A 9,867-nucleotide genomic window follows, 5' to 3' on the forward strand; every position below is an offset into this window, starting at 1 on the left:
TTTCTATTGTAAAAATTCCTCGTATATAACCTTGTTTGTTGCTTCTATCTATTTGATGTAAATATAATCAAACTTGCACCTTCTTTTGACACTCTTGAAAATGCAACATGTAATTGACCATGTGAAATACTGATTTTGGGTAAATATAATGCGAATTTTCAAATGTTTGACCCTGTGATTTATTTATTACCATTGTTATTAACTTCCCATGTTCCTTCTTCAACCTTAAATATAATGAAGATTATTGAAGATACATGCTAAGATTAACTCGCTTCTCTTCTTCATAATTCCCTTTTTTAATTTGTATTTAATATATATTCCTTTTTTGTTGCTAAGTGGGATATATATCACACATATGTAAATGATTTTAATTATATGGGATATGGTACAAAATTGGGAGGGGGAAGGGTTCAGAAACTTTTAGGGGTCACTGCTGGACTCAAAGTGGAAGTGAGTATCGAAGCCGGAGTAATTCTTTCCTATGTCTTTGCTGGATACATTGTGAAACATATGTGTATTTCCATCATCTTATGCTATCTTAATGAAACGTCATGACAGTTCTAGATCTCCTCTCACAAATTTTCTTCTAATACCATGTTGATTTTTGTTTTATCTTTTTGGATACTTAAAATACTTATGATTTTTTTTTGGAGATATAGTATTTAGTTCCGAATATTTATGAATAACTTAGATTCTAAGCATTTTGACTTTTGAGAAAATAGGTAACAAAATCCCTGAACCCTTGGGTGTTTGATGCACCTTAACCCTCTTATAATATTCATTCCATGTAGGATCAAAATCTATCTGTAACATTTTTATTAATCCTGGTGACCAATAAACGAACAAGCAGAGGTAAAAACAATACTTCCGTTCAATTTCATTGGTGGAATTAAAACACTTAAATGAAAAATTTAAAAATCCGGTAATCTACAAATTTATTCTATCAATTTTAAAAGGTAAACTTTAATATGTGAAAATAGTTCATGTTTAATTTATTACTAATTGTCTCTATTTGATATATATGTTGATTAATTAATTAGATTATTTGTAACATAAATTTTTGATTAGATTATAAAATATTTAAATTATTTTTTACCATTATTTATCAATGACATTGAGACTCTATTCAACCACTTTAAATAATCCGACTTTGATAATAAAACAGATATGATTCACCCTGTAGGATCTATTAGATACATAAACCAGATTCAGCGATGGTATAGAGTGCCATCAGCATGCCCAGAAAGGTGCTCCTTATCTTCGTTTTGGGGATTAAAACTAACAGCATAGAGCACGTGGGAACATTCCGGAGAAAACCCTCCCGCCATGAGCCAACTCTCAATTCAGGTACGAGACTTAAACCTTTCAAAAAGATGGTGCTCACTCTTACACATCCTAAATGATACAAAAGTGGTATAAAACTCATTTCTTTGGCTGTTGGATCAACAACTCCGAATTCAGTCAGAATTTGTATCCAATAGATTTTAAAACCTGGTCCATTTTAGAAGAAACGGTCTTCAAGAAGTCCCATCCTAATTTGGATGTACTGAAAGCCTACCTAATTAGGGAATGTATCAAATTCCCAAGGAAGATGCCTGTGCCTACTGCGATGTATTGCAAAATAGACTCAAGGCTGTAATATCTGAAAAAAGACGTCCAATATTCAATATTTTTTTAAATCTATTGCTATGATGTTCGATAGAATCTATACAAAATTTTGGGTGACTAATTATAGAAATACAAAGTTATATGCGATTATTTATTTTACAATATTTAAGGTAAGGTCCACCCTGTACAAGCTGAGTAATATGCCAAAAAGTGACCAATTTGAACCCTTCCTCTCAGTATTATTTTTTTCAGTTGTCAATTTTTTAATTACTTCTGGTTAAGCTGTGAACAATTTTCTTCCATTACACAACTCAAAAAAATCTAAATTGTTTTTCCCTTGGATTGAAATTGAGAAAGGGCAATTTAAATCCAAAATTAAGGCTTTTTATGCCTACGGAGTGCTTCTATTACACCTACATGATGTAATGTTATTTTTCAATATGGAATAAATAAATGAAAGATAATCCCATAAAATATAATTTGTATAGAATATAGCATACATACATGTTTTCCTATTCCAAAAATATTAAAATTATGTATCTATTCATTTTTTTAATTGAAGGAAGAAATGCATTTTTAAGGTAAAAAAATGATGAAAAATTAATTTTTTCTTTGTAAGTCTAATATATTCATCATTTTTGATAACAAATAAAAATCATAGATTGTTGTAAAGTAAAGACATACAATTTCATTTTTTTTAAAGAGCCCTCTAAGAAACTTTAAAAGTTATTTAAGAATTGTTGGTCTAAAAGATACTTTATAAAATAATAAGTGTAGGAAAAAGAAATCCATTGAGTTTAATGTATTTTTCCCCCCATTAATGTTTATCTCCTAGGCAATGAAAACAGTGTTTACATCACAGTTGGACTCCTATGTGTGGTGCATCTTTGATATCAAAATTATCAGAACGGAATCAACGAAACTAAAATACCACGTGATTGTCTACTACAGTATCAGGACCATAAACACTTAAACACTAGAGTCAATTACTTTTTTGAAAATAAAAGACTCGTCACTCAGGTTTTCTATAATTGTCTTTTTCGAGTAGATATTAAGGAGAGCGAAAACCAACATGTTATTCATACACGGAACATAGCCCTTAAATAAAAAGATAAGGTTGATTCATAAATAATTTGCGTTTACCATAAAAACTCGAACTCATAAATCTACAATCATATTAAATAGTCATTCAGGGATGCTGGGATAGCAGTGGTCTCTTAACTTTTTAAGATGGTTCAAGTGCTCTTCTTCGGTCATCTTCTTCATCATTCGCTAGACACAGCACAGAACCTCTTTAGGCTGTCAAAATTGTCTTCTTGGAGTAGATGATTGATCTTCCTGAATAAGAAACAGTCATTCAGGTTTATGAGATCTTTTCAGTAATTCACTCTGTTTTGTTCTTCTCCGACAGTTTGTGGGGTGTCTATCTAGATACTGCAGGTCAAAATCCACTGAACAGTTTTTACGGTAGACAAACATCTGCTGCAACTTTTCGTGTGCTCAGTAGAGGATTGGAGTCCATCAGGTTACAAACATGGGTGATGTTGTCGATTCTACATGTCTCTCATGTACATCTCGGAGGACCCTTCTTCTCTACGGCTCTAGTTCAGTTTTAAAAAGTATCCCGAGTAGGAAGTAGGCTAGATATAGCTTATAAAATAAAGATTCTCCATTGTACTGCGTTTAAATGACCAACTATTACATTTAACGGACTTGAGCTGTAACATTTAATACCCAAATAAAACAAACAATCCTTTGTGTGTGATTAAAACGATGAGGATATAATTTTTTTGCAAATGTTAAAGTTATGGAACTTGCAAATTATTTATGACTCAACCTAATATTTGTGAGAAAAAATATTACCTTTATAACAAATAATTATTATAATATATGAATAATATTTTGTTTACAAATTTGTATATATTAATTATTATCTTTTATAATACAATATCACAATAACAGCATTTAACCTGAAGCCATTTTTTTCGTAAAAAATATTTGAATCTATATATATTAATAATATTTATGCTGAACTAGATACTTTATAAGCAAATACTCTTTTTAGAAATGAAAGATCAACAACATATGTTACATACTCTTGCTTTAAATATATCCCTTATTCTATTTAACTTGAAAAACAGAGGCCTTATTCATACACAAACAAAATCCATAAATAAAAATTATTTTGTTTCATTGTCATTGTTTCTGGATTGGATTGTCTTTCATGAAATCCAAACATCCCTATTAAATTGACATTGAGTTTATTTTCATGAAAATTGGGCACACTTGATCCAAACATAAATATGAGCTAGTGTCTCAAAAAACATCCAAATTTGAGGGGGCTGGGTTATACGCACAGGTTGGTTAGACATGGAATGACACGAGACCATATTGTATGAAGTTAAATCTATCTTTTGATTGATTTTCTTAATTTCAAAAGCAACTTGAGTTTCAGTTTTAGCTAACATACAAATGTTCTTAACGAAAATATATACTCATGTGTCCATGACTACAAGCAGATAATTTGATTCATCATTGATTAAAAACAGTTAATATGTTAGTTTAGTTTTCATAGTTGAAATGATCATGGAACCAAAACTTTATTTCATTGTCTGATTCTTTAAAGGCAGCAGTCAATATCATACTTTAATTTATATTAATTGTCATTATTTTCCTTGTTATTTTCGATTACTGTACTAGTTTTTTTAGAGGATGAAATTTCAAGCCTCAAAACTGAAGAAAAAAATAAAATTTCTTTCTTTCCGAATAGATTATAACAGAGACACTGTAATCGAGTATTTTCACTGATATTAAAGACTGTATAATATATAAAATAATGACGCCATGTTGGAGGTATATTAGTTGAAATGTAACACGTGCGCTGAAAAGTCCAGGGCTCAACAAAGAAAATCCGTTTTTTTTTCTTTCAAAATTGGTTGTTTTTAAAAAATAATTATTTGTTATTATTCTTTTTTTATTTGTTTCATAAAGTGGAGTTTCTATAAGGCTTTTAAGCCCTTACTTAGCTTAAAAGGTATTTTTTCCTATCAAGAAGCATTGTAAAATTAAAATAAGAAATTGTCTTTAATCCATTGTTTATAAACAACAAAAGAAGCGTGCGTCGTCATACTTAGCACAATAACACACAAAATGAAGAACAAATTGTCTTGAAATTTTGACAGCTGTCTTTTGAAGCTGATATTAAATGACAATGGGGTGAATTAAAAAACCAACCCCATCTATGTTTTATGGCCTATACTCTTCAGTCTATGTCTTATATAGCTATAACACAAATGGAAAAGTATCCAAAAAATATTTAGGAAAAATTATCTAATGCTTTTAAAATTTATTTAAAAACCTATTATTTATCTAAATCAATGATTACCAATCTCTTCATCAATTTGGAGCCCTTCATACGTTTTTAATTTCTAACGGTATATTAGACATGTTGAACCAAATGTTTTATATTTTACTAATTTAATCTCGAATCCCTAAACGATGCACAGGGGAGTACAGAGTCCACATGAAGATACGGTTGGGAACCACTTAATTAGCTATTTATGCTTCTTTTAAGATTGCTTACTTCCAGTAGATGAAGTCAAGATATTAAAGTTATTCTTGTCTAAAAGATTTGAACGATCGAAACTTGGCGAGCTGTACAGGGTGGTACAGATAAATTGTGAAAATCTTAAAAGGCTTGTAGCGTTGGTAGATCTGGGCGACCTTGTAAAAGTCCATCTTTGCCATTGTACGGGTAATGGACTTCCTGAATGCCTCCACAGTCGAATGATACTTGGCATAGGCTTCATGCTCGACCTTCTTCCAAAATAGAAATCGTATGGGCTCAGGTACAGACTGTTTGCAGGCTAAAATTCCGGGCTCTAAAAGTGAATATATTTTGTGGCCACGACACCTTGCACTTTTTTGGGCTTGTGGGCTGGTGCACTGTCTCATTCGAAGGTTTCATTTCTTCCTTAAGCTACTCCATCCATCCAGGGAATGTAAATTAATAGTACAAAACCAGAACCAATGGTAGAGCTGGATTTACCTCAAAAATATTTACTTTTTCCCAAGGATTTCTCAGCTCCTTGAAGGGAGTTTTATTTATATTTTCCGAGTTATTTTCTCATCCTCTAAAACTACTTATTATCCCAAAATAGTGAATTTCCTCATTTAGAAGTATCCGGAGGTTGCCTTTGGTTCATATCCTCTGATTGATCATCATTACTATAAAATTAGATTTACCTTAGAATGTAGAAATGAAGAACTAGCGGAAAAGTCATATCTGTACTATAAAAACAATTCCTCAGATTTCAAAATACTTTACAAATGGGTAATGTCTATGATAAAATATTGTCCTTCATTGACAAAAAAAGAGAAAATGATTTCAATGGTGTTGTAATTGAGTCATTTGATAAATGCTTAAGATATCTAGTTTTTTATTCATAAACAAATATAATTTAATTATTCAGTTTTGGTTGATGAACGAATTTCAGAATGCTATCATCACTTATAAATGATATTTACAACTGATTTTAGGGAGAAACCTTCATGGAAACCTTCAATTGTTTTTAAAATTCATTTAAACTTGGATAACTAGATGTAACGATTTTTAATTTTATAAAATTTAGATTTTCATGGCTTGTTCTAGTCGGTTTACTTCCAGTACATGAAGTTTCTTTAAGACCATTTTAAAAATTTATCAATTTGTTAAAGGTAGCTAGTTTTTATTCATATAAAATTGGCTTATTTATGTTTTGTTGATGTACAATTCCAAAGTGGTAATATCACAAATAAATTACTCTGACAATTGATTCCATCAATCCTGAATTCTTAATTAATTAATATAATATGTCCATCTTTATTATCTTATTAACAATGCAAAGTTTATTCGTATGTCTGTATAAAAACAGTCACTGGGTGCACTGTATATAGTGCTCACTGATGTATATCATAAATATATTTTAATTTAAGAAATAACAATATAATTGTACTAATGAAATATTACAGGCGTGTGCATGTATACAAACAACTGTTTCTGTTTGTTGTTGGTATTACTTTCTTATGTATTCATTTAGATTATATGTTAAGATTTGAATTAAGTATAAACGTTAGCAATGAACTAACTCTCGCAGGCCTATCCTATGTAGCATACTGGGAGCACTAGTTTATTTATTCTTTATTATTTACAAATTCGTAGAAAACTGTGTCATACTCCAACTGCAAACATAAATTAATGAAAATGTAGACTCATTAATATGTATACATCATCATGGTTGGCTGGATGAATGATAAATGGATGAGGACATACATACAACATAGAACAACCACTAGTGAAATAAATGCATACGAGACCAATATGTTTTTTTATATGGTAAACCACATTCATTATGTATATAAATACGTTCGTGTATTGTACATGTGTGTTTTTTTCGTTTTTTGTAACTCCATAATTGAGCGCCTCTAATAGAAATGAAGGGGAAATAATACGCGGTTGGAGCTAATTGCTTATGTGTGTTACTTTATTTCTCCATTTTCTTTCTTTTTTTACCTCCCCACTAATGAAAAGAATTAAAGAGGAAGAAAGCCCTTTTCCCTTTTTGAATATATATCCCTTGTTGAATATATTCGAAAAAACAAAACAATCTATATGGCCTTAAGTATCTTATTTGGCTTACATTAGATTTGACATCCTCTGTTTGAGTAGTTTGATAATTTTTGGGCTCATATATAATTCTATTTTACAACCAATACTATTTTTTATATTGATCTTTATTCGTATCATAGATGTATACATACAGATAAAATAATATAAATACCACGGAAAACTGTTTTTAAACTAGTCATTAATCGAGATAAATCTTACAGTTTGTTTTGAAAATGTCAATGGCATGATCCATGGAATTACCAGCCGTCCTTGGCATTTTTAAAGAAAAATCGCAATATCTAGCTGGGGAGGACACAAATTTTTGCTCTTCAGTTTTTTCTATGAATTCATTCTCCATATTCCAAATTAATTGACTATAAGAGCTTTGGCTATCAAAAGAGCAAAATATATCGCTTAATTTTCAGACCTCTTTTGTCTCGGTTTTTCCCCCATCCACATTAAGAGTTACAAATTCAAGTAAAAAGGGAACTAAAGAATATTCGACATAAACAGGCAAAATAACGTTAAAAAACTTTCCATTACAGTCGGTCAAAATCTGGAATGAAAACGTAAATTTTCTTGCTTCGACAATTCTACACAAAGAATCTCCTATCGTGTTAGCTCAAGACTCCGGTAGTTTCAATTTTCTTTTTGACATATCTTGATATATTAGCATTTTAAGTAGAAATTATCATCTTTAAGTGCAATTTTTTGCATAATAAGATTTTTTTCCAAACTAATCATCCAATTTTAATAAAAACTAATGTCAAATGAAAGCTTAATAAAGAACAAACATTATTATTATTCAGTATAGTCGCCTTTGGCGTCAATAACGACATCAGCTGGACCTAAGGTACGGGAGCGGTTCTTGACGACAGTCTCCTTTGGCAGATTCCGGGATTCCTCCTGGACATCAGCTTGGATTTTGTGTTGTGAGAGTTTTGTGGGGGTGTGTCGGAAAAACAATGGATTTAATATTACTACACCTAATATTACAAATCTAATTTTAGAGATGTTATTTGTACAAAAATCATTTATTTATGTAACTTATAATCAACAAAAACACTCAGTTAATTACTTAGAAATCGTTACTGAAAGGTTTTTTGTGACGCTTCAGTTCAATTGGCATACCAATGAATATAGCAAATCAGTTGAAGGACATCCGTAACACTTTTTATTGGATCAAAAAACGTACTAAGGATCCGGGCTGGATATGGTGGAGAGCCGAAATCAACATTGTGATGCTTAAACGTGCAATTACGGAGAAACTATTCGTGAGTGCACGCATCAAATAACTTAGGCGTTGCACCCTGCAAAGGTGGGTATGAAAGGAGGATGGTAAGTCATTTGTGAGGCCGGAGAGACCACTTTTTGCTCCATCCATTAAAGAACGCCATCGTTGACGTTACCAAGGACTTGTTAACAACTTCAAGTCATCATCAGGATAAGTAGTGATCTTTTCTGATGAAAAAACGTGGATATTCGATCCAGTGCCCAACAAATGAGACGATATGTACTTGATTATATATGGGAAAATGATCGAATTGGCCTCCACTCTAACTACCACTATAATTCCCGCAAGTTTCATATTACCGGGATTTGTAGCCTCAAATAGGCATGTCATACAACTAATCTAGTTGCCTAAAGGTTGCCGCCAGAAATTACGTTTTGTAATAGGATGGGTCCTCCGCTGACACGTCTAAGACCATCCGGCTGGAGGAAATGTACATTCTTGGACCAAATATTTGACCCATACCTCAATCTCCTGGAAAAAGTTTTTTGGCCACATATCCAGTACAAGGCCTTTAGACAACACCATCAGAATATGAATGTTATGAAGCAGGCTGTTAGATGTTAGTGGCAAAGCTTCAGCAAAGAGTCCATTGTTTGTACTTGCAAGAGGCCGTTGTTGAGGTCGAAGGGGGATAAACTGAATAAATTTTTTTAAATCAATGCAAATATTATAATTTTTGTTGAATATATCAAAATTGATCAATGGACAAAGAAGTTGATATCTATATTTTTAAAATAAAGTTTCACTCCTAGGTATTTATAATAACATCAACTCTTCCTTCCTTCAATCTAAAAGGTTGTTCAATTCAGGTAAATAGGTCATTTCATTATGTGACCATAAAATATAATTTGAGTATTCAGTGAGTTGATAAAATGTGACTGAATTGAGTGACATATCTCTCCTTTTCCAAAAAAAAAAAAAAAAAAGTACTGCTAATTGTTGTGAAAAAGTATTTAAAAAGTAAAATTGACTATATACAGGGAGCGGGGATCAAATTGTCGCCAAAATATTTTTCTACAAAAAACAACACAAAATATACATTTTTGAACTTTTTTATTGAAAATCAAAACTATGACGAGCATATAGGTATAGAGTAGCCATTCATTCGATATAATCACCGTTGGCATCAATAACGGTCTCTGAACCGGCCGCAGGCTCTTCTGTCCATCTCATTGTCCATGTTGCCGAATACCTCCTTGATGGAGTCCATCAGGCTGGCCTTGGTGCTATGGGGATGTCTGTTGGTATGTCTCTCGACATAGCCCCAGACAAAATAGTCCAAAGGATTAAGGTCGGGAGAGTTAGGAGGCCACAAATC

The sequence above is a fragment of the Lepeophtheirus salmonis genome, chromosome 5 (assembly GCF_016086655.4).
Source record: "Lepeophtheirus salmonis chromosome 5, UVic_Lsal_1.4, whole genome shotgun sequence".
Classification (NCBI taxonomy): Eukaryota; Metazoa; Arthropoda; class Copepoda; order Siphonostomatoida; family Caligidae; genus Lepeophtheirus; species Lepeophtheirus salmonis.